Source organism: Plectrocnemia conspersa, unplaced genomic scaffold (genome assembly GCF_051122295.1).
Source record: "Plectrocnemia conspersa isolate PC_06_02 unplaced genomic scaffold, ASM5112229v1 ptg000003l, whole genome shotgun sequence".
NCBI classification, from domain to species: domain Eukaryota; kingdom Metazoa; phylum Arthropoda; class Insecta; order Trichoptera; family Polycentropodidae; genus Plectrocnemia; species Plectrocnemia conspersa.
Genome location: NW_028277167.1, coordinates 2601614 through 2629095, shown reverse-complemented (window position 1 = coordinate 2629095; position 27482 = coordinate 2601614). Strand labels below are relative to the sequence as shown.

Genomic DNA, 27482 nt, shown 5'->3' with positions numbered 1-27482 from the left:
CGAAGTTGACTGAATCACCCCCACTTTACCTCTCGTTCTCGGTAACCTCGGACAACTTCCGAGAGATTTTAGTGAACATAATAATGTATGTGTGTATTTTATTTGTCAACCAGTAAAGTAAGAAAGTTATAGCATTTAAAGTTTTTAAATTGAAAACTTCACTCTTTATCAATAGACTATTATTTACTGTATTTTACTGGCAGCTGTATAGTTTGTAATTTGTAATAAAAACAATATTTGTTTTAATTTAAAATACACGTAATAACAAATTCCAGCCATTCATAAAAAAACACAGCCGTACAATATGAACCTGAAATATAGGTATTTTCTGGAATTTCGGCAATAAAAAAGATTTTTTCTTATTAATTTATTTATCAGCTATTAATTATTATGGTTATTGCTATTATAAATAGCAAAGATAAGAACATATACTTCTTAAAATAAAAAAGAACACATTTGGTCTGTAAAGAAAAATGAAAAAACATTATGTATATTTAATTGAAAATATGAAATACATTACAAATTTTTGAATAAGGAATAGTTAAAAATACCGACGAAGTTATTTACTATTCCAATATTCAGATCAATATCTAAAAAAATAGCTTTCATTAATATGATTGCCACTTTACATTATTGTGTAAATACTAATATAAACTGACTTTTTTTGACAAGAAAATGATTTTGTCTCTTGTCCAAAAAACAACTTTTTTAACATATAAAAAGCTAGATTTTTTAACTGCATTCAGTAAATTATTTAATTTGAAACATACCCAAAGAAATCAGTTAAAATGATTTTTCATAAATTGCACAATTTAAAATATATAATAATAGTACAAACTTATAAGATTTTTTGAAAAATCTCATTATATAAAAGCTTCTGATGCAATAATCCTCAATTAAATGCCTAATACTTACATACATTAGCATTCGAAATAATCCTTTTGAAATATATTGATAGCTTATCAGAGATAAGGTTATTCATTTTCACTGAAGCTATAGGTGTATAGCTAATACGACTGATCACTAAAGTATTAAATTTATATTAATATAAAATTAAATTATGAAGTGATTCTAATAAAATATTTTGGAGGAGAGATCAGTAGATTAATACCCAAATATGTTTTAAATCAATAGATTGATTCATGTATAATAATAATTACGTTGACGTATTTAAGATCTATTTAAAATGTTTTTACAATTCTCTTAGAAAAAGCATGTAATTTTTTATTTTGTGTTTATACAATTTTGTTTAAACAATACTTAACATAAAATGATAATTTAAGGCAATACTATGTATAGTCAATTAATATTTGTAAGTATGCATTTTTTTGTACGAGTATAGTTTATCCATAACTGTATAATATTTTTTTTAAATTGTTGCAAATTTGCATACAGATGGCCATATTTTATAAATAAGTTATTATTATCACCTGCTTTTTTAAAAAGCATTACCATATTATAGGTAAGTGTAATAATTAAAACTGTTGTGTAATCGTATAAATCATCAAATATTAAATAGAAAGTAGTACTGCTTTGCATATAAATGGCGCATTTAAAAGAATACAAAAATAATTTAAGCCAAAATAGTATATGGTCTATAAGGTAGTATTATAAAATAAGTTTGCCCTTCCAAATTTGTACAGTAGATCATCAAAATCAAAACGAGTTGATTAAATCGTTTCACTGTTGACATAACAGGTAGTAAACACAGTTCTTAGAAAGAAGTCCAGACTCATTCTTGACTCTGCTTACGCAGACAGAATTAATCAAGTTCCAAGAATCACAGTTAAAATAAATAACTCATAGACGCTAACAAAGATCTTCATGCTTCGTCTCTATTTAGAAACTTTTCAATTGTTATCAACATTTTCGCACGTACTGCACGTTAACTGCCAATTATTCCATCGCCTCAGTTTTGATTGACGATACACCGTGGCCTATAAATTCGAGAGGTGTATAATTCCGCGCACGTATGGTCGAGTGCCGAATTTATTAGCCGAGAGAACGTTCTTCCTACTTGTTGGTCTAAAATTGGCAATTGGGATTGTTTGGAGTCAAACGGAATCCTATTTTCGTGGCACGTAACAATTTCGATGAATCATCGTCTTTGTACACGTGCACTGTACGACTAGGGTTACCATATTTCAGCTGTGGTATGACCGATTGCTGTACTTAGAAAGAGGGTAGTAGAAATGCTTTAGTAGGATAATCTAAAAATATTCTTCGATTATGTGTAATATGTATTTATTTATTTACTTATACTTTTCACAACGATACATATACATATTTTTATTTTAAGTAAAAAATATTTTATGGGTATAATATATAAAAATATATGTTTTCGTTGTATCAAGGATCTATTTGTGCTCATGGAGATTCGGTGTGACTGATTGGCTGAGCCAGATCGGATGCTCGAAGTAAGAGCAGTTGCTACTCTAATGGTCACCTTTGTCTATTTTCATAGACCCGCTTGGTGCTAGTTAGAATTGGTAGTTCAAATGATAATGAATTTCACCAAAAAGATAGACCATAATAATTTATAAAGAAAAAAATAACATAGGACCTAATTGAGATTCTTGAAGCTAATTTTATATATTTTTTCATAATTATTTCTGTTGTTATTTATTTATTACTATTTTATATTGAATTTATAGTAAATTACAGAATAACTCTCAATATTTTATTTATATTACTACTTTTTTGTATTAGTATATTTTAATAATATATTTTAACACTTTTCTATTATTAAAATTTGTTAATTTATTTAGCATATTTATTCGGCCTTTTTAGATTTTTTTAAATTAATTCAATGGTATTATTTTCTATAAAAATCATGTACAATTTACATACTATATAAATATAATATTATCTGGGATACCTCAAAACAGTGAAAAATCGACCGCCGTACATGTACGGCGATACTCCGCAAAGAGTTAAGGAATTGATGTTAAATGTTAAGAATTGAATATTATAGAAAAATATGTCTTTAATTAACAAGCTTACAATCTCGCGCTTATAATCTCACGCTTTATTATCTTATTTGGTGTTTTAAGAAAACAAAGATTCACGTGAAAAATATAAAAAGTCAGATAAATGTCGGTCATCGTGCTTCGTACATTTTAGAATATTATTATTTTGACAATTAGGACAACTGAAAAATATATACGCTTCTTTATCTGTATTGATAAATACAAAATTTAAAACTATATTTTGCGCTTAAATTTACAATAAAAATATTTTATTTTTCTTAATAAAAAAAAATTATATTTATTCTATAGTATTCTATACATTAAATAAATAACTGTCAATATTTTTTTTTTTTTTTGTAAATTCAATTTTATCTATTCGCTGGAATTTTAAGTTAAAACTTGTATTTTGTACAAATATCAAATTATTTCATAAAAAAATATGTATTTGTTATTAAATTCAAATCTCTTGTTAAATATTTGTTATTTAATTCAAATATTTGTTAATATTATATATCTCAAAACTTTTTAAATATTGTAATCATTTTTATTTCCAGTCAAAAATTGCATATATACTCTGGTTGCTCTAAGAATGTATTATGAGCCACACCGCCATAACGAATTGTGGTATTTATTCTCTTTTACAACTCTAATTTTGAATACATAAGTAAGAAATTCAGACATAAACTCTATACTTAACTGCAGTAGCAAAAACTGAAATTTCATAAAATATTGTTTATTGTAATATTCAATATTTTATAAAATTTCATTATTGATGTTGTAAAATAAATATGCAATTAAAAATTATTTTTAAGTTTCTGTGTGGCAAAGCAACAGTTTTGACAACAATGGAAAAACTAATCTTATCTTTGTGGCAAAAAGCTTAGTATATAGCTTTTTAATATTGTTGTTCTTGGTCGTTTTGCTCAAATTCAATATCACTAATATCGAATCCTCTCAATCTTGAGAGATTTTATTTATAATAAGTTTTTACTCAATCAACGACTATTTCAATTCAATAGAAAATTTTTTATTTTAATTAAATTTTAAAATTAAACTTATTTACCATCCCTGATTCGGCAAATTGTCCAAAACTCGCATAGCGAATGAATCACAAGTGTTTTAAGAACTAGATGTCCCAAAAGCGAGACCCTAGATCCCAGACGTCCACATGTAACCAACAACAACGGAAGCTGCTAAATCTGCGAAAACGTTTTTACGACTTTCACACGTGTATCTCTCTGTCAACGACTCGCAATCATATATCCATAGGATGAACCCGAATTGAAAAAGAGCACGATTCTGGAATAAGTTCACCCAAAAGGGATTACGCAACCAATATGGTTCACCATAAGTCACTCGATGTTGTTGAACCAATATTATTATATTTATATATACATACGGGTGCATTGTTGGGGTTCGAAAAACGATTGCTTCGGATCGTAATGAAATTAGTCCTGGAGAATTAATGTGTTTGAAAGGAGGCAGGGAAAAATAAGCGGTTGAACCCTTAATTGGCGGTCGGTGATTCAATCAGGATAAAAATACTGAACCGCCGAAATCTCGGAGGGTCGGTGAAGCAACAGACGTTTTGTTGGACAATTGATGCAATCAGAATCACTTTGTTGAAGCACAGTTTTGATTTGGGGGTTCTTAAAGTGTGGTACGCGGAAAAATATTAAAATAAATTTGTGGTGGTGTTTCTTTACTCTGGTATTCTATTCACTATCTGAATTACATTGGTTTCATATAATTCTAACAGTATAAATCTTAGATTACCATTATTATGTTACAATAACAATGTAATACATTAGTTAAGTTACTTGTATTTTACAACAGAGATAAAGGTATTTGTTATTTTTTTAAATATTTTTTTTGAACAACAATCGGGATACTGAGAAAAATATTTTACATAGACTGTGTAAAATATTTTTCTCAGAGGATTGATTTTTGGACAATAATGCAAATTTTATATGTTTATATTTGACAACTTAATTTCATTTTATTATTTTATATTCATATTATCCCTTTTATTTATTTGTTTTCTTATATATGTATGTAGAAATACAAATATGTTATTGTTATTGTGAATATATAATAAAATTTCCTAGTATGTATCGTGAAAATTGAAGGAAACATTCTTAAATAATTAATGTTACCTTGACCGATGCAAACGATTTTTTTATGTGTTTTAACAGCTGATGATTTAACATTTATTTAAACCGATAGCTATGCTTATTTGGCTTTATAACTTTCAGATAGTTTCTTCACAATATTTCAGTTAAAGTCGCTTAAAATAACATAATAGCACAGACCCAATTTTTTTATAAAATTTACAATATATTTTAGTTATATGTATTAAACTTTTTTTATAGCATGAATCATGAACTATTGACAATTTATTGGTCAAGGTGAACACGTTTTTTATAAGGCAAACTATGATAATACAGTTAATTATATAAGTACATACTAGTATCGTAAAAGTTTAAAATAGTAATATAAACAAACTGAAGATTTTATATATTAATTAATCACTATAAATATAATTAATACATAATTTAATATATTTTTTCTGATTACTATAAAAACTATTAATTAAACAGTTTAAAATGCGATTAACCAGTTAAAACGCATACGAAACATAATGTTGTATTTTTAATAATCAGACGTTATATGTACTAAATATAAAAGTAACTTAATTTACGGTTTGTAAATACATACAATCATATTTTTTTATGGATTCGGTGATTATTGTACAAACAAAAATATTAAGCAAGAAAAATTCTGATCGTTGACACATTTATGTATATTTAAGAATACGTAAATATTGATATATGTATATAAAAAACAATGATAATACGAATTTAATTATAAAATATCATGTTTTAAAAATATTTTAAAATTACATTATATAATATGTTACACTTACATTTCCTATAATTACCTAATTATTTACTTAAAAATAGAAAAAATATTAAGCAGTTGGAATTAAAAGTAAAATATATTTGACAATCATACAATCACCTATATTCAGAATTTTCGCTGTGTGCAATTTCCAGTCGCAAATAGCAAATTTATTAACATGCATCAATATTAAAAATAACCATTTCAAAGTTATTATTACTTTTCAGCAAACTAAGAACTTTTGTGAATATGAAAAGCCCTTTTTTATAACTATTGTGTGCAATTATTCGTTTCTTATCGACAGTCATCTCTATGATTAGTCAGCCATAATGACTCAGTTGCCATAATTTACCAATTTAGTGCCTAGCTCGACAGATTAATTTCTATCGTTTTTGAGAAATAGGAATTAGTCATTATAAAATGTTTATAATTTCGATTAATCATTACAGATTAGGTGTTTTAATAATTAATTAAAATTAAATTAAGCTAGATCATGCATAGTTACATGGTTCTCAATTTTTCGAACTATTCGAATATTCGAATATATTCGTATATTTTTTCTCGGTCTTAACCAATATTAAGTTATTAAACCAATTAGTGCAAAAAATCAATTAATTACCTGCAAAATATAATTTAATTATTTTAATTGATCATTAATTACTTTCATAATTGGTAAGCTCTTTGAATTTTATAAAATATGCATAGCACAATGCTGTGCGAATTACTGATCAGTGAGGGCGTCAAATGGAAAATGCTTAATTTATTACCGATTCTTTTTGATCAGGAACAACATTTCAACTTCTACAAATTACCAGAATTATGATCAGTTGCAATTTAATTAATTTAGCAAAATTGATAGAACATTTATGTACATAACTTTATCGAATTTATTGTATTTATATACAATGGCTAATTTTGTTTGGCACGAATTTGATATACAATACATAAAGATCGGATGTATATAAATTAAATAACTAGAAATAAATTACCCATGATCAAATTATTAAACTGATTGAAATAAAATCTTTGTGTCTTAAAACAACAAATATCGTTAAACACTATCAGCGTTTAACGATAATAAAAGGTGGGCCTTCCCAATATTTTGATTCGTTCAACGAACGAATTCTGCGAATTTCGGTCATAGTAGGCACGCAATAAAATATCTTTTCATAAATGTTTTTCGTAGGTGTAAACGCATTTTTTTGATGAGAAGAAACGACTCATTATATGTATAAAATTAAAATAAGATTATATGTATTATATATTGAACAGGCTTTATATTATATGTATAATATCACAGTAGATAAAAACTTTTCTTAATTAGCGTTCAACAATCTTTGAATCGATAAAAAAAATATATTAGATATTTAATATACATTCCAAGTATCTTTTACATATTACCTTTTCAATTATCCTATCAGAAAATTGTATTCAAACTTTCAATGATGATTTTTGATAAGAGAATGTTTTGACAAGCACTGGCTAATCAATTGAGCGTTCAAGCGCAAACTCTAGTAAACTTTCCCTTAGCATGCAACACGCTAAACCCAAAAAAATATTATGAATGCCATAAATATCCCATAATATAAGCAACACAGCATCTATACTGAAAAAATAAGCAAAACATTTAATAAATCACAAGAGTGGGACTCGGACTTTGCGATTTTCCCACACATTGGTGCACGTTTCAATGTCGTTCTTCATGCTTGCGATTTCGAAGTGCATTCGAAATTTTGCAGCGTCTATGGAGCAGAATCGCAAAAACGATACTCAAAAGTTGCAAAACACGTCTGGAGCGTGTTAAAAATGCGACTGGTGCTAATTTTGGACCCGAGTCTCCCTTTCCAAGAATGTCGCGGCTTGCTCACAAGGGTTTTGCTCGTTTTGTCAAAGTAAGTCATAATTCGGAACTTATGCGGAGCATGAAACCGAACGACCTTTTGCGGAATGGATCAAGTTGAGGTTAGAGATTATTTTATTATTAATTTTGTTGCTAATTAGACATTGAATTACATATGTTAAATTAGCATATTTTTTAAAGTTCAATACAGGTGGTAAAGCAGCAGAAACTGCATGCTAACTAAACAATGCGTTTGGAGTGGATACAGTTGAGAAACGTGTAGTAGTATTATTATTATTATTATTATTAAAAAAATGACTCCAGCTGCAGTGACATACATATATTAGTTATAAATTGTATTACACATATCCATTTATAATCAATAATCGATATTTATTTAATGTTAAGCTTGCTTGAGATGAAGCAAATGATTTATGAAAATAAAAATATATTTTCGGTACTACCGGTATTTCATTTTGTAATACCGGTACTACCAAAGCAATATCTACATTATATACAATGTTCCATTATTTTATGATTTGGTTATGTTATCTAAAGTATAAGTACCTGTTTGCGTATTGATTAAATTATTACCTTACCTTACAACACATGTGTGTGGTATCGATTTGGCAATATTGCATTGTGACATTTATAAGTAGCGTAAAATGATTGGATATTGAATTCATATGAGAATAAATGTTTTTATCGTATTTTTTAATAGAGAAGTGTAAATAAAATAATTTTGATATTATGAAATCTAGATTTATTTGTTATAATAACCGTGTTTTTTGGACGTATGGTGAGCTAAACGTTGATAACGTATCTATAGGGTTTAAAATAAGTTTTTGATCGTATGTATATATTAATTAAACATATTAATATAATAAATAAAAAAAATAATAAGCTTGTATCTAGTTATGATCAAATATTATTTATTTAACTTTCTAGTTGAAATATGTATTTTTTTATGAATATACAATTAATTTAGTTTTTCACAAGAATAATAAAAAAATATAGATTTGACTTAATAATAATAATAATTAAAACCAATGTTGCTTAAGCATCATTTAATATTTTTATTACGTACTTTTTGAGTATACTAAATGTATATTTTCATCACTTGTAATATCTGATCATATTATCCACTTTTTTAATACTTATTCAAAATGATTCGATCTTGTTCGTTGCAAATATTGATTAAAATGGTAGTAAAGATAAAAGTTTATGATTTTCCGCATTTTTATCACAAACTGATTGCAATGTAAAAAACAACGATATAATTGATGACGTATTGTAAAAAATATTGTCAAGATATTATATATAAAAAATAAGCATTACTTGCATCTTAATATGAATACATATTTTTGTTTATAAATCATCAATAAATATCTGCAAGCATTTTTGTAATCTTGTCAAAAAAAATTCGGCCATTTAAAATGCACAAAAAAACTGTATGACGGAATGATTTCGCTGCACTTTTTATAGCATTCGGTTTTATTGGCAGTAATAGCGCAATAATATTGTAATAACTATTATTTTTAAACGGAAATAATACGTTACACTTTATTTTAAAGATATTGTGAAATACTAAAAGTTATGACCGTGGTATTTTTTTTCTAATATTTTGTTATACAATAAAATAAAATGAGCGTAAAATACACTGTGCAGTATTACTGTGTTTTATACAATATGTTTTTTATTTAATTTAAAACATCGCTTTATTTAAATATAAAATATTTTTTCAATATTTTTTCTTTGACAATATACTAAAAATGATGTTTGTTTGCATTTCATACTGATTAGGTTGTTTGATAATGTTAGATTGTAAAATATGATACTCATTGTTTATAGTACATCAATTTTAAAGTAGCTCAAGGATAGTTCAAATCTATTCAAAAATTGCTTAAAAAAAAATTTAATTGATTTTTTTATTAATAAGCAAATATTACAGTGCCAGTTTAATAAACGAGACATTGATTAAAGAATAAAATAATTGTATATGCTTTAAAAAATAATTGCACATTTGAAATCAGTGAGGAATTTTACATTTTAATATTAATGGCAAGAATTAATTAACCATATATTGTATATTTTGTACAAATAAATAAAATAGCAGTACCCTTTTATAAAATGTAATTCTAAATTATAATTAAATTAAATTATCTTATCATTGTGGCAAAACCTATGCCCAGAATATTATATTATCTGAAATTGTTTAGTAATATAAAAAATATATAAAATTATGCGCTTATTTTTTATTTTTTTTAATAATAGACAAACCTTAGGCTTGTATAATTTAAGCATTGACTATTTAATGTAAAATAAACCATTAATGTTATAAAAAATATATTATTGTAGATTATATTTAAATATTTATGCCAAGAATTAAAATTTCCAACTAGTTAGGGATAAATTTAATATTCCTAAGAAATTCAAATAAAATTGTAATACCTCACAAAAAAACATATTTTGTTATAAAATAATAAAAAATATTAATTCAATTTAATTATCTTATCTTTGTGGCGAAATAATGCCTAGAATATTTTATTATATATAAATGTATAAATGAAATAGAATATAAATCAACTTTGGGTCAAAATAAAAATCAAATCTTGGCAAAATAAAAATCAAAAATCAAATCTTTCAAAAAAAAAAATTTTATTAATAGTCTGGGCAAAAATATATTATTCAGGGTTAAAATGAAAAAGTGTAGTTAGAATAAAAATATAGGACGATCATAATTAAAATATTGAATGGTCATTATTATATAATTCGCGATCAGAATAAATATAAAATGGTTTAAATAAAAATTACATACGGTCAGAATAAAAATATAAGACGATCATGTGAATTAAAAAAAATATTTTATCATTCATGAATATAAATGGGCAATAAATTTGTTATTTTAGAAATAGTAATAATATACGAACGAAACGGAAATAACGACAGAGCGGCGACGGAGAGCACACTTGGCTTGTGTTTGTATCTAACAATGTTGCGAGCCTAAAGCACCTTGATAATGATATATCGACATGCGAATGACTGATTGACCAGTTGCATCAATCTTCAGCGTTACATCAATAACAACACTATTGTAAATTTAAAAAATAATTCCGACCATCTGTCAAAATAATTCTTACCATTTATTATGAATTCTGAATAGTTCAATTTATTTTTTTTAATATAATTTTTGACTGGTACAATATAAATACTAATCATCTAATATTTATTCTGGCATAAATTCAGACCTGAAAAATACGAGCCTTTTATAATATTTAAAAATATTTGATATTATCTTTCCCATATAATATTTTGTGCTAATATAAAAAAAGCTTTCTTTTTTATTGTCGATGTTTTATTAATAGTTAGTGGTAGTTGTGTAAATGAGTATCGCCGTACATGTACGGTTGCCGATCTTTCACTGCTTTGAAGTACCCCAGATAATTATATATGTATGTATGTACATATATAACTGAAGAAATAATATATATAAAAAAAAAATAATTTCAATTATTGTAAATGATTTCCATAGAAAAAAATACAAATAAATTAGAGTACGAAAAATATTTTATATTAATTTTATAAAAAAATATGATAAACTCTGTATTGATATAAAAAAAACACAAAAGCCGAATAATATATGATATAATAAATATATAAAATAAATTAACAAAATTTAATAATATAAAAGTGGTAAAATAAATTAAAGCAATAAAACGTCCAGAATCACTGATTTTTTTTCTATAATTTACTATAAATGTAATAAAAAATAATAATAAATAAATACCATCAGAAACAATTATAAAAAAATACGTAAAATTAATCCACTTCCAGAACTCACTACTCAAAGGTTAAATACAAGAAAAACTGTATGTGCCATAAAAAATAAGATTTTTGCAGCGTATAATTTTACATATAAATTTAATGATATTTATATCAAAAAATATTTTTTATATATTAAGATGAAATGATTATTTAGTATTTAATTAAATATTTGTAGCAATAAATTTCCAGAAAATGATATGTATACAATTAAATTATTATCTATTTATAGCAAAAACATCATAATAAAAAACTTTTTTATGGTATATAATAATTTTATTAATTAAATATAACACATTGAATATCAACGTGAATTCTATACAACTTTTTCAAGGTCGTGCACTGGTATTGATATTGTAAAACAATTTACGTACAATAATTGCATATATGACCGGTTTTACGCAATATAAACTTATTGGCACGTAATATATACCTACATATGTAAATTTATCTAATACAATAACAACGGTGCACAATGCAAATTAATTATTTATTAAATTTCGATTAAATTAAACTAATCTTAAAAATTTTTTAACCACGTCACTCTTCATTATTCATCATTGTCTTGAAGCGAAAACAAACATGATTACTCACTCGCATATTTCACGATGACACTAAATCTTTCTGTGCGAGTAATATAAGCCATGCGCGTGTTAATGAGGCGTAAAATTATTCCAATGCAGTGTAGAGGTCAAGGAACAAAAACGCTGATGTCTCACAATAATATTAAGAACTAAGTTTATTCAAACTTAACAATTTGAAAATAATACTGTCATCGGCTAAACATTGCTGTTATTTCTTCTATGGTTTTATTCTTGGTCTCGGGCATCTTGAAGTAAGCGAAGATCCAGAAGAGTGCCACAAGAACTGAGAACGGCAAGAAAAGTGCATCTCCTAAGGCGTCAATGAGACTAGGGAAGACTAGTCCTATGACGAAATTAGCTAGCCAGTTGACTAAGGCGCCTAGAGCTACAGCGCTTGATCTTGCGCCGTGTGAGAACATCTCCGACATGATCATCCATGGAATAGATCCTGGACCGATTCCGAACGAAGCGCAATAGGCTAATGTGAAGGCGACAGAAAAGCCGCTCATGATCGATACAGTCCTGTAAGTGTAGAGAGCGGCGGTCATGAGCAAAGTACACACAAACATGCCACCTAAACCGCACAGGTGTAGAGTCCTTCTTCCAGCCGAATCCATCAAAGGCACTGCCACCAAAGTGGAAGCGAACATCGTAGCACCCACTCCGATGGTAGCTTGTTTAGCTGCCGAAACAGATAGTCCAGCAGCTGCGAATAATTTCGTGGAATAGTAAAACACTCCGTTGATTCCGCTCAGCTGTTGAGATAGATGCGTCACTATGCCTACGATCAAAGGCGCTCTAAGAGCGGGGTTTTTGAATAGATCCAAGAATGGTATGGATTCTTCGGCTCTTCTGGATCGAGCTTCAGCTACGATTTCGTCCACATCTGCGTCTACTTCATCGACGCCTCTCAATGCGACTAGAGTACGTCTAGCGCCTGCTTCGTCTCCTTTAGCTGCCAATAAGTATCTCGGTGATTCTGGACAATAGTATAATAAGAATGCTTGTATTACAGCTGGAATGATTCCTAAGCCTAGTAAGAGCGGCCATCCTGTCGCATTACCCAAAATTTCTTCTATACCTAAGATTTGACTCAATAATAGTCCCGTTGTTACGGCTAATTGATTCAAAGTACCAGCAGCTCCTCTTAGTTCGATGGGTGCTACTTCTGATACGAACACTGGAGCTACTGCCGTAGCTAGACCTGAATCTAATCCGGTTATCACTCGCCCGATTGCCAGCATCGAGTACGAGTTAGCTTTAGAACAGAATCCCATCAAAATGGACGATACGACTCCAGCGAAAGCCGATATACCGAGAGCGCCTTTTCTCCCGATGCGATCGGCTAACCATCCGCCTCCAACACTGCCGGCCATACCTCCGACGGCGAATAGCGATACGGCTACCGAGAAGAGCGTCTCTGCAGTCTTGGAGGCAGAAGTTCCATCTTGGTTGGTGAGGGACGAGTTGATGAAGCGCTCGATGTCGGCCTGCGGGGCGTTGATTACGCCCGTGTGATAGCCGAATCTCAGCATGCCCAAAACGGCCGCTAAGATGGCGAACGCCAGCCGACCCGTCACTCGGCTACCGCGCTCCATGATGACAAACGTCAATGTCGTAACTCAGTGACGGACAGCCATGGCGGCGAAAGTGAGAGTGCGAAACGAGCAACGTACGGTATACACGCCGACCGATAAGCGCCGACAGACAGCGCCACTGCTCGGTATAGTGCGACGATGAAATAACGAGCAGATGCTGTCAACCGTCGGTATAAAAGTGGGGGACGAGTGACGAAGGAGCGCCAGTGATGCCGAGTAGAGATAAAAGGTTGACGATGAGTGCGTCGTCCGAATGGCGCCAACGTGCGAATTTATTATTTAATCGCGCATACCACAGCCCCTGTGTAGGGCCTGATGGCTTTAATTGGACAGTGGCGTAGTGTGACTGATTAATTTGATTTTTTTATTCTTAAAATAGTTGCCGTATAACGTGTGAGTTGTTGGTAAACAATGGCGCAGGTACAATATTTACGTTGGCACAACAGGTGTTGCTTATAGTTAAAGAGATTTCCGAGAGATGGTGGTGCGATCTTATAGGTAGATAGCAATAGAAAAATCAGTGTTGAAAACTATCATTTATTTAGCAATTGGAAAGATATCGGCTAAGTTAGATTTTGATTATTTTTTGTTTTAAAATGACGGTTATTTAAAAAAAATCCGGCAAAAGACTTATGTATATAAAAATGAGTATTTTTTTAATATCATTAATAGAACGATACTTTTTTTTCAAAGATTTTAGAGACCGGATTATTGAATATAGATAATATTCAATTATGAAATTTATGTGTATCTAGGCCGTAGAAGGGGGGGGGAGAGGGGAGAAAATCCCGGGGCCCGTTCTCCTTATATTTATAAAAAAAATAAAAATCGACCTCAAATAATGAATCAATAGTTACTTGAAATGTACCTATATACGGATGTATTTCAGGTATATGTCACTTTAGCCCTTTTTATCCATATTATACAAGAAATAAAAGGAGCGGAACATTGCCTTCAAAAGCACTTACTTTCTAGGTAGTACTTATTATTCGAAGGGACAGATTGTAGTTTTTAGGATTAACATCCGCTATACTGTCGCTGCCACACCAACCACGGACATCATTCATGCGCCAGCTTCTCCACCACCGCTCGGAGAATAACGATATCGTCCATCATAGTCTCTCGAAATATGTAATATAATCTAATAAAAATTCTCACTAGTTTCCACCTGCGTCTTACTGGATGCGAAGTCACACCCCTCAGGATTAGAATCCCGAAAAAATGAAATTCAAATAAAATACATTTTTTGAGAACACGTTAACTGCGATAGTTTTAATCATATCAACATGAAACTTGTTCTAAGAATAGATATTTTAAATCACGATTTAATTCGTTAGTCAGCCCGATTTTGCTTAAAAATGTATCATAATAAAATTAATATAAAAAATTCTAAAAAAATGTTTATTTAATAAGAAATAATAATGAGATTGAACTGTTTTTGGGACACGATAACTACCATAGTTTGAATAATATTTACATGAAATCTAATTAAAAAAATAAGTATTAATAATAACTTGGGCAATCTGATACACTAGCGTGTTTTAAAATAGCGACTAATAAAAAATTGTAGCCAAAAAAAATAAAATTAAAATTAAAAAAATTGTTTTTATTTTAAGAATTAAGAAAATACTTGAAAATAAAAAAATGTACCTTTGTAAACAAAAAAGGAGATAAGTCTAAAATGTTACCTAATAATATAAAAAATAATAAAGGAAACGACCACTTTTAACCTATTTTTTCTGTGATATGAATTTAATTATAGATTTTTCATATTTATTATATCACACCGTAATTTTAAAAATATCTTTTATTTTACTCTGACAAATTATAAAAATAATATATTAATAAAATTACAAAATGCACCATTAAAAAAGTATTGCTCACATGGACATTGATCATTTTAGCTAAAAAGTGGACGTTTGACATAGATAACTTATATAGAATATGTTTTAAAGTTCAAAGCTACTGTGCATTTATTAGACCTTATAACTTAAAAAATCATTAAAAAATATTTAAAATTTACATTACTGTGGTAGTTGTTATTAGATTTTCATTATTATTATTTTTTTAACTGCATTGAAAATTTACATACAATTTTACTTTTTCAGATGGAATACTACACTCTGCAACTTATTACTTTGAAACTCAGGTATTTTATTACTTTTAATAGACAATGAGTTATTTTAACGATTCCAGATTTGTGAGTGATTTTTCCATTTTTGGCTTATAAGTTAAACTATTTTTATGCAAATTTACAAAATAATCGATATAGAACAGTATTTAAATTTATTTGCTTATAAATGATGCTCTAAATATTATAAAATATCTGAGCACAACAATATTTGTTGTCAACTAAAAAAACTTAAGACGGATAATAATTTATCTCTACGAGTTTAAATCAGCTTATTGTTCACAATGTTTTGAGGTATATAGATGATTTGACAAGGCTCTGTGTTTTTTACGTCTTGTTTACGAATATTGATAACAATGTGATAATACATTAAAAAAAACTACCAAACGCACAACGATCACCACAAAAATATGTTTTTATAAAAATGTTACATTCTGATTTATGTTGCACAAATTATGAGATGTGATTAAAACAACATAGAAAATGGTTGAGAGACATGATTAACGATCTGTTGATGGATTATAAAGGAAGTAGCAAGCTTGCGAAATATTTGTTATGGAATATAAAAACAGCCTTTATAAAAAAAATATATTCCATTTATATAGTATAACCTTTGTTATAAAATGTTAACTATCACAGTTTACATATCATTAACATTTTTCTACATATCTTAATGTTTACCTAAATAGATATGTCTTAACACACGACCGAAATTCCAAACTAACGACAATACTACTACTTGTAAACGCTTGTAACTATGCACTTGAAAAGGAAGGGCGAATCTGTCGTCGGAGGTCGTTATTGGATTTTTTAAGGGAAACAACACGAGTCGTTGCTTCCGGAACAGTAAAGTGATAGTTTTTACCAAAAAAAATCTATTATAGTAGTCGATTTGTTCTAAACGACGCGAAGAAATAGACGCATCTTTCCACACTTCATACTCATACCTCTTAAAATCCTTAATTTACAGAGCGGGAAATTATATAAAATATTTTGATTCTTTAATTTAGTCTCAGTTCTTATCAGTTTCTTTATAAGTATCTGACGACTTGAAGCATATGCTTAATAGGTGTATGGTACTTCAATTATTTTAACTACAAAATACGGCATTATCAACTAATTATCTAAGAGTGGTTAATAATACTTCAATTATATCTTCAACCGCTAGATTGTTCACTTGATGATAAGCAAAACAAGTAATTATAGTCATTATTACACAAATAAGTTATGTCACTTTTGATGGTTTCGATTTCACACAGACCTTGGCTCATATTCCAGTTTTTGTTAGTTATATAGAGAAATATAAAGCAATTAAGTGATGTGTGGGTTGTAACATAAAAGTTTCAAATGTCCTATGCTAAAAGGTACTACTCGAAATAATAATCAAGTTATAAACGTTTTCAGGCAGTTTGTATATTCCTTATCTTAAAATAATCATTATTAATACAATTTAATTCCTATCAGAGGTATTTAGCATACAACAATTAATACTAGAAACGCTGATGTTGAAAAAAGATATAGGACAAGAGTAAGCAATATTTTCAGCTTCGAATAGCTGATTATTCAATACTTTATTAAATACAATTGAGTTACATGATTTATTTTGTTAGGCAGCAGCAATTATTTTAAAGTTATAACAGTTAAAAATCCGACTGCATAATATGTGGAGCCGACCTTTGTAAATTCTGCAAGACAACATGGCTAAACCAGATCTGACGATCAAATTATGTCTGTGTCGATCCGACGTAAGCTCCGCTGACAGCGAGTTCAGAGCTACACTGTCGTATATTTCCAACTCGAAAGAAAAGTGGAAGCTTAAGTAAAAATTCAGCACAGAAGCTTAAGTGAAAGTGAATTTTGATGACCAGGAAAATATCAGAAGAATAACAATAATATTCTCCGAATCCTTGACCAATCATGAGCGATTTAAGATGGAACTAGAATCTCTGTTTTTACATTATAATGCTTAGAAAGAGAATGCGTCCTGGGTTGCATAAATTTGGCAACAATGGAATTTGCTACGTTTCACTACTAATCAAAATAGTTGTCTCATAAAAGTTTCAATTTAGTATAAATTTATGCATGTTCAATAATTTATTTAAGTACAGAAAGTAGGAAAAAATATCTAAAAATATTTAACGCAATTATAAAGTTTACACACCGAAAATAAAATTAGTTTCAATGACAAATTGCGAATATTATATCTAACGTTTTCACGTTTGCACCACTTTTTTTAAGAACCTAACAAACTAATGTACTGAGATAAGCGTTAAGCAATTACGTTAACCATTACGCTCGCATTGTTTGTCTGTTATATAAAATTTCGGCAAATAGTCCGTTCCATTATCAACGTTTGCAACATTTCGTGAAAACGTAATAATATCTTTATATTAAATAAAAATGCTACTTTTTTAAATTTTAAAACGCAATATTTCCTACGATTGTTTCAAAATTGTTTATTAATTATAAAAATTCATCACCAATTTCGAAAAACAGTGAAAAAATCTAAACAATCTGGTGATGTACACTTAGTGTACAACTGAAAAATGTGCAGAAAATAATCAAATAAAATTACAAGAATATTTATAACTACAAAATAATAATTATATTAATATTAATCACAGATGATTTTTTTACAAAAATATTGTGAGATTTTTTCAATTTTACGGAACACAGATTGAATACCCTTTCGTAAGTAATTTAATGTAATCTAATTTTATTATCTTTCGCATCTAGAACCCAAGGTGCTTGAGTGTATAAAAATATTCTCTATGAGCTAAAGTAACATATTATTAGCATTTTTTATACCTAATATGTACGACTTAGTTCGAATTAAATCAATCATCACCATATTCATATGTAAGATTAGGAAAATCTAGGAAAACCTTTGATAATCGATGAAAATAATAATTATATAATAGTCAGAAATTCTGATATCCCAAATACGATAGATATTAAAAAAAACACATGTTTAAAGGGGATTTAAAACTAAGTCTCTTGGGTATTATACATCGAATATACCACTGGTCTATCGTTTTTAGGGATTGCAATAATACCGGTATTACCGAGAGAAAAGCAAAATTTAAATTAATGGGTAATATAAAAACGAAAAAATAATTCCAAAACCAAAACATTCCTTGAATATCCTGGCAATTATTATTTCGATATATAATATTGAATATTTTAATCATATCATTCTCGCTTTTCTACAATACCGGTACTACCGGTATTGTAATCCCTAATGGTGCTAGTAATAATGGCCAAAATATGCAAGCATTATACTTTAGAATAATAGTGAAAGGCCTGTCTTATTTTTAAATAATATATTGAAATTATTAAACGTTGATGAATCTTAATATTATATACTAATTTTGCAGTAATCTATTTTTAAGTTATTACGAATACCGACACTGGAAGTATTAAAATCAAATAGCAATTACATTCTACAAGTCTTTAACTATCTTAATTGGCATGCAAATTAGGCTCATCAGTTATCCAAGAGTTCTTAAACATACCGTTTTAAATTTGCTCTGGTACTCCATAAGTCATGTTTTTGGAATCATATATTTCAAATCGCTCAATTATATCCTGTTTCAAATTAGTTTTTGAGGAAGCAAAGTAGCAATTAGTACGTCGGTTCTTAGGTAATAGAATCCGTCTTTTCTTGGTGTTTGTGCGGTGGGCTATGTATACACGGAAGAAACTAATAAGCGGCACCTCGTGTTTTTCCAAGCGGATACAAGATGCGGATGCGGATACGCTTGTTTTCCTCTGCACCGGCCCATTCTACGCACGTTCATTATCTTACGGTGGATAGCGGCCCTTAAACCAAGGGAGACTTATTTATAATCTAAGCAGTGGATTGAATAAGAATAATCATACGTTTAGTATGAGTAAGGTGACTAGACGTCCTCCTCAAAAGTTTTGTTCTGCTTGAACAAAAAATTCCAAAAAAACTGCTTATCAATTTTACAATACAGACTGCATCTTTAATATAGTTTATCACAAAAATAAAGACTTCTGGTATTTATGAAAGTAAATAAATAAAAAAAAACAATTTTAAATTTACAAAATAAATAAAGAATACTACAGGTTGTTTAGGGTTAGAGCTTAAAAAAATAGTGATGAAAAATTGCTATGCAAATTAGTAGTAAAAGTAAGAAAATGTTTAATTAGAGCATTTCGCTTTGTATTGACCAGTCGCGTACGGTGAGATACGTTCTCTTTCGCTCACTCGCGCGTTATGTGACGAGAGTGAATGAGATGATGAGGGCGTGCGGAACGCATAATGTACCGAACGTCCATATCTCTCACTCATTCTCGTCACTTAGCACGTGAGCGAGCGAAAGGGAATTTATATCACTTTTACACATTTTAGATATATAAATATGTACAATATTCATTCAAATAATTTTACCTCTTTTTAAAACATTTTAAAATTTTACTAAAATCGTGGAACGTTATGTGTTAAACTAGTATTCAGAATAGTATTTGGTTGGCTCATCTTAAAGCGACGAAAAGGAAGAAGAATCTAACAGCTTATTTGGTTTTTATTAAATATTAAACTATTTAATAATTCGGTTAAACTGCATATTTTAAGTTAAAGTTTATGAAAAACATTTCTTTTAGTATTAAGATTTAAAAATGTATATACATATGTATTATAGATATCCAATGGGAAAGACGATAGCGAGGAAAAAATGAGTCATTAGCAGTCACAGACAGGAGCAGGTTTTCCCTGTAGGATTCACCACAAAGGATTGTCTAAATATAACTCAAATCTCTCTGCTTTCTAACCATTTAAGCATTCTATTGATATTTATTAAAACCAAACAGTTTGAGAACGCTCGAAAGCAGAAGAGTGTCCCAAAACAAACAGCATACCGTTGAAACGTCTTTCAATCATTAACATATATTTTTAAAGGAAAGCGTTTGATGTTATAAAAGATTACATTTTATGATATATTTTTTTAACGCGATCCTAAATACACATACTTTTTAGATAACCTCTAGCGTTTTTCCGGGTCGTAAATCGATTGCAATAAGACAACAATTCTTATCAATTATTTTGATTGTTATCAAAGGCACGTATAAAATAATCATTTAATTAAACTTTAACAATGAACGATTCGCAAACTAGTAACGCGTAATAAATTAGATAAAATTATTGAATGATTAATAATAAAAATCAGGGTTAGATAAAGTTAAAATATGTGGTAGCTTGGTTTTTAAATATTAAAATCTGCTTTCTGGAGTAACAATTGGGTGTAGTGGTTTTTCCAATACCTATTATCCCGGATGTGGTAAAAATATTTATAATAGAAATTCGCCATTATATGCGCTTAAAAATCAACGAAAAATACATACATAAAATAAGTATAAAATACCGCATAACTGGAAAATATTTTTAATGTAAAAAAATTCTCAAATAATTTTGTCGCATGATAATATTAATATTGTATTTTATAAAAGTAGCCAGTTCATATATTATTACTAATGGTCGATAAAAATGAAGTTTTATTGTTATTAATAATTGCAGAAATAATTAACGAAAACATTTAACTAATGATACCAAACCAGAATTCAAATTTATAATGCTATTGTAGTCCAAAAAATTGAAACATAATTTTGCATATTAATCCTTAAAGCAGTATCGCCGTACATGTACGGCGGTCGATCGTTCACTGTTTTATGGTGCCTCATATAATCATATATATTTACGTATATAACTGATTAAATAATAAATAAAACATATATTGTAAATTATCTCTATAGGAAATAATACTCATTAATTAAAGAGTACGAATAAATAAACATAGCAAAAAATATTGAGAGCATCTGAATATGCTTGCCTTAGCGAACTTAGATAGTTATTTTATCAAATCTGACAATTAAAGTTCATTGATTTATTGCGAAGGTCTAGTCTTAAGGTATTATCTAATTCTAGGAAACAAATATCATTAACCTCGATATTAATATATTAGTGAATCAATTTTTGCTTGTTTTGCGTATTAATTATTGAACTATTTATTATTCAGCCTTCTGTAGTCAGAATTTTAAATATTAGCAGACAATATTGGTCATATCAGGAAAACAAGGACAGTTAACTAAAAACGCTCGCTACTCACTACAGACAGGTGATTAAGATTTTCGTCGCGATTTCGAACGTATCTCACCAGATGGTCAGACTTTGGACAATTTTAGCTAATCCCAATCGGTCCTGGCATCGGTCCACCCGTCTACAACGTCACATCAAAACAATACCTGATAGCTCAGTTCATTCATGCTCTCGCTTTCAGAGATCGTAACCCTTTGCCTCAGATTTCGACTAATTCTTCGGAGGGTTCAGATAAAAAGGTATAAAAAAATCGATCGTCGAAAAGCTTATTTTCGTTTCGAGGGCTTGTCTTGAAAGAAGCAACCACTCGAGAGATTAGTTTTGAACTTCTGCTTTATCTCTAGCGGTCCGTTGGAATTTTAAGGGTAGAGTACTTTTGACCTGGCTAAGAGAAAAAAAATAGTTGGTAGGTGGTCTTGGACAATGCTAAAATTGCACTACTTTTTATTGTCATGTGAAAGTGTTCAAGCTATTGGTTACCAATGACGTCAAAATAAAATATTTTTTTTTCTTTCGTCTATGTTTCTTACTGATAAATTATGGCACTTAAGAACAATAAAATTTAAAAGTCTATCATATATATTGTTTTATTGTTAATGATTGTAAATTATACATATGTCTATACCAATGTCATCATTCATATGTCATGTCATAAATTATTACTTGTCACTATCCGATGACATATTTCTATGGTGATTGATATTTGATGGTGATTGTTTAAAAAGTCATTAAAGGTCATAAATTAGTACTAGTTTCTTAACCCTCTATGCGCTCTAAGTGCAAAATTCAGATTTATCCCACGCTCAATAAAAAATAATTGATTTTAGTGTTGAATTCATTTCCATAAGAAGTCAACATAATATTAAAGATTTGATCCTGAAGGTGACTTTAGATGCAGAATAGAATTAATATAAACATATAAAAACCGTAATTAAATCTTCAATTTTATTTTTTACGGTATAAATGACTGTTAACGTGACTTTTTATGAAAATTAAATTAGCACTTAAAGCGTTATTTTAATGTAAAATAATAATAAGTTAACCATTTAATGTTTTAGTTTTATAATTTAATATGTTTCTTTCTAGGATTAAAAAAACATATGTAGATGTATTGAAATATATTGCTGGAATTGCATTACAAAAGTATGCTTATTAACTATGGTAAATAAAAAATGTAATATCAATGTAAATAACAACATGTTAGATTGTAATAATACACTACTTATAATCGTATATTTATATTATAATACTGTAACAAGCAATGTGCCAAGTGACTATCTAGCAAACTCAGAATAACTTTATTTTTCACACAACACTTTATTGCCAACAGAAATACCTAGTAATAGTCTGAAACACAAATTGCCTTCTGTAATCGTGTTACTAAATAATATTAATCGGAAAAGGATGATTACAACGAGTAACAAAAATTAATAATATTAAGATTCTATCAAATCATATATATTTTTTTTAGTACTGAGGCTTTCACAAATATATATACAATTTTAGACATTATTGTTATTTTTGCCCCTGTGTCTATCTGGAAAATTCTTTTAGAGCTTAAACATGTTTCATGGATGTGTCAGAGAGACGATGCAATTGGCCTGCTCACATCCACATCTGTGATCGCTACAGCTGTCTCAAATAAGCAATATAAAATATGTGAAACTAGGTCACAGACGCACGCAGACGAACGGACAGAAAGAAAAAACAGCATTAAACACATTAGCAAATTCACGACATATCACAGCCGACAAAAATTCAACTCGACACTCCAGCGAAGACTCCCCGATTTCCAAGTCATGCCATTTCAACCTCACCACCAGATAACGGTAGCTAAATTTTCATATGTATGTGGTAATTAATAAATGCTTACGAAAATAAATTGTAATCAGCTTTTTAGGCGGCTATTTTAGCTGCAAAGTCACACCCCTTTGGCCTCTAAACCCGAAATTAAAATTTCTATTATAGAACATTTTTCCCAATGAAATTTAAAATTTTAGAAATGATTTTTTCTTAAATATTTGATAGACTAATTTAAATATTTTTTTTAAATATTAGTAAGTATTATATTTTTTTCCAAAATATTTTTAAGTTATAAATTTTTATTTTTTAAAAACTACTATTTTTTAAAACTACTAAAACTACTATTTAAGCCTACAGCAGTTATCATGTTCTCAATTTTCGTTATATCCTGCCTAAAAAAAGAAAAAATATTTTCGATTATAAAACGTATTTTATTTTCTTACATTTTTCTTTAAAAACCTTTTAAAGGAGTTATGGATTTTATTATGTTTTAAATAACTGCCATTTAGAAAAATGGCGAATCAAACTAGCTAACAAACTTAGCCGAGATATTTACCATTCTACATAAATGAAAATAAATAAATAAAATAAATATGAATTATAAAAGGTTTTTTACTTCTTAAATTTTTCGCTGAGATTTTTTAACGTAGCTATGATTTTTTTAACAAAATGACGAAACAGGTTTTGATTTGAAAAATTTTGGAAGTCGTGAAATGAATCTTTTAGCTATAAGTGTATTTTTAAAAAATCTAACTAGTATTTATGACAAAATCTATTTATTTTATTTACAATATTATAGTTTTTTCTTAACGTTAAATATGCTTTATGTTTAATCACAATTTAATTCACGATTTATCTCAAGCATAATACCCTTGAATAATAATTATTTATTGAAATTACATTAGCACCATCTACCGACCCATAGTATAATTTTGTCCTTGCCTAAGCGCTTATTAGCAATAACTATGTTTATAGAATTTCGATTTTATCTACATATCTTAGAGATAGAGAAAAAGAGAGATAATCCGATTAGTATTTTTGTATAATCAATGTATGTATTTGATTTATTTATCAAAGTGTTATTATATCGCCATCATGCGTTGTATTGTGCGTGCTCATTACACCATTAAAAGTGACATATTGTTTCCATCAGAAAATACAGGACTTCATCTAACATCCGCTGTTGTATGTTTTTAATCATTGTTAAAAATAAATACTTTTATTTTCGTACCGAAAATAATGAAAGTAATTCACATACATAAAAATCGAAACAAAAATTTCATGTCTTAAGACTGAAGGGGTGTAGCTTTGCAGCCAAAATACACGTCGAAAAGCATATTAAGTAAAATTAAAAGCGAAACATTGTCGAATTGTATTTCGTAGACAGTGCTAATAGAGAATTTTGTCTGGTTGTCTGTCTCTGACCCTTCAGTCTCGAATCGCATGATTTTATCGGATCGCTTGATCCGATGAGAAAAATTGTCAGATCTTTTATACCCTTGATTTGAAACGTCTCTGGCGAATCACGGATCGGATGTTGGTTACCAATTGCATCGCTTGCATGTTCGACCAACGAAATATGGACCTCTCACAAAACAATGATAAAAATAATACATAAGTGGTAAACGATTTATGTGTCATATTTTAAGCGGACTATAGATTCCATCGATATATAGAAAACAAATGCAAAAAAGCCTCAAAAAGACTGGTATATGTCTAGAGATTCGATCATTTAAGGTGCTCAAAAACATTGTGTGCTTTGTATAATCGCTTAATGAGCTGTATTTTTTAATATATTTCTCTAGACTAGTTGTCAAATAGAAATATCTGACTCACTTCTAATAGAAATAGTTCAAAAAATCTTTCTCAGACACGAGTTACCTTTTTTGGACTAAAAAAAATTAGTAGTTAGTAAGCTCAGGTATACAGATTTTTTAACAATCTACCCGACAGTATTTATTGGTTATTATCTAGCCATTATTATTAAAATTTTATATGTGTATTTAAATAAATATATATTTTACTGTGAAAAAGAGTGATTAAGACCCACAGCTTTCCACAATTCACTGCTACAATATAATACAATTTTTTATTACTACAATAGGTATGAGAAGTTATGGAACAGTTTAATACATAATCAGTTGTCAAAAGGCATTTTTTTATTTAAATCATACTTAATACGACTTTGAGTATCACAAACACACTTTCCTATCGTAAATACTTTTTTGGCTATCCACGCTGGTGGTAAATCGATTGTGGAAGATAAAAAAACAACTATAAAACGTCTAATAAAACGGACAATTGATCAGTAAAAACGTCGCCGCCGATATTATAATACATTGTGTGAATACAGAACAGTTGGTAGATGTATTCCGTTTATCATCTGTAAGGATCGTAGGATATACCGAGAATACTGATCGAGCTAGGGTAGGCGGTTAGAAAAAGGTAGTTAAAAAAATCTCTGGTCTCGCAGAAGCCAACTGAGGTCAATAAATGCATTTCAGGAACTGGCACGTCTTTGAGCTTCCGTCGTTTATTATTTCATTTATTTTAGGCATAAATATACCTTATTATAATTCAAGCCGTGAGAGAGAAAGAAGCCTATTTTGTAATCGTGACAGCTCCCTTTATAAAATTATTCTGGATGAACCTCTTTTTGGATGGATTTGCTCATATATTTTACTTCCCATCTTAACTTAGATGTAGTGTTTACGTTATTTTTGTATTTTTAATATTTTATGAACATAAATATTATACTGAATTTCTTGATAATTATAACTAATTATTAATTAAATAATATTTTTACTCTTTAACAAATAAAAAATAATACAAGACATTGTATTATATTTTATTTGTTAAAGAGTATATAAAAATAAATTCCAAGCACCACATCTTAAAGTAATCGATTCCTTGTCTTTCTCTTATTTTAAAGATCCGTATTAATTTTATAAAATTAAATATTAAACTACATAATGTTTTAATTATTGGTGTCGATTCGATTGGTATTTTTACTACTTCGACTATTAAGCAAAGTTTTAGACTTCAATTAAGACTCGGATCAAATTAGACACGTCATAAATCAACAACTTACAAGTTTAATCCGGCTTTAAAGATATTCGTGTAAACTTGTTAGTTAGCGTTCCACAAATTGACTTAGAAGATTAAACCAAATATATGAGTTTCGTCGGAAAATAAACAATACAATTTCTGGATAGCGTTAAGATAAGTACATGATTATTTTATTTGCATATTACGTAGAAACATAGATATATTGGTTTAGTGAAAATTACTTATTTTAGATTGTATAAAGTTATTGCGTATTTACTACAGTTATTGGGATACATAAACATAAACTACTTCATTGTATACGTCATATTGAACCAAGGAATTTATGATAATTTGCGGTATTTATTTGATCGTTAGCCAAAATTTATGTACAAATTTAGGTTAGTACTACACATTCTGTTATTGTGTATTTATAGTGTAAGCAGTGGTTTTCTAACTTAAAATTATTAAAATAATTTAATTTATTATTTATGTATGTAAACACGTTTAATTTTACATTTAACTGTCATTTTATTCTACTGGATCTAAGGTCACGAATATTATTGACCATAATTTAACCAATTTTTATTACTATACACAACCAGAATTGCTATTGTCTACAGAAGTGTGAAATACCGCGAAATTGAATCGATATTGAATTATACCGCTAT

General features: G+C 28.6%; 1 protein-coding gene and 1 pseudogene across 7 annotated transcripts in view; one reads left to right on the top strand and one right to left on the bottom strand.

Annotated features, from left to right (window-relative positions):
- LOC148236347 (fibroblast growth factor receptor homolog 2-like) overlaps positions 1-27482 on the top strand; it is an 86714-nt gene that overhangs the window by 3092 nt on the left and 56140 nt on the right. For 2 of the 6 annotated variants that reach the window (XM_088183024.1, XM_088183027.1), the window contains exon 2: positions 15823-15863. The exons of the other annotated variants lie outside the window; for them this stretch is intronic. The gene's annotated coding sequence lies outside the window, so the exon portion shown is untranslated. The remainder of the gene's footprint in view (positions 1-15822; positions 15864-27482) is intronic. 6 annotated transcript variants of the gene reach the window in all.
- LOC148236348 (glucose transporter type 1 pseudogene) lies at positions 11787-15069 on the bottom strand (annotated as a pseudogene). The gene has a single exon (XR_015809122.1). The product of XR_015809122.1 is annotated as a glucose transporter type 1 pseudogene (transcript).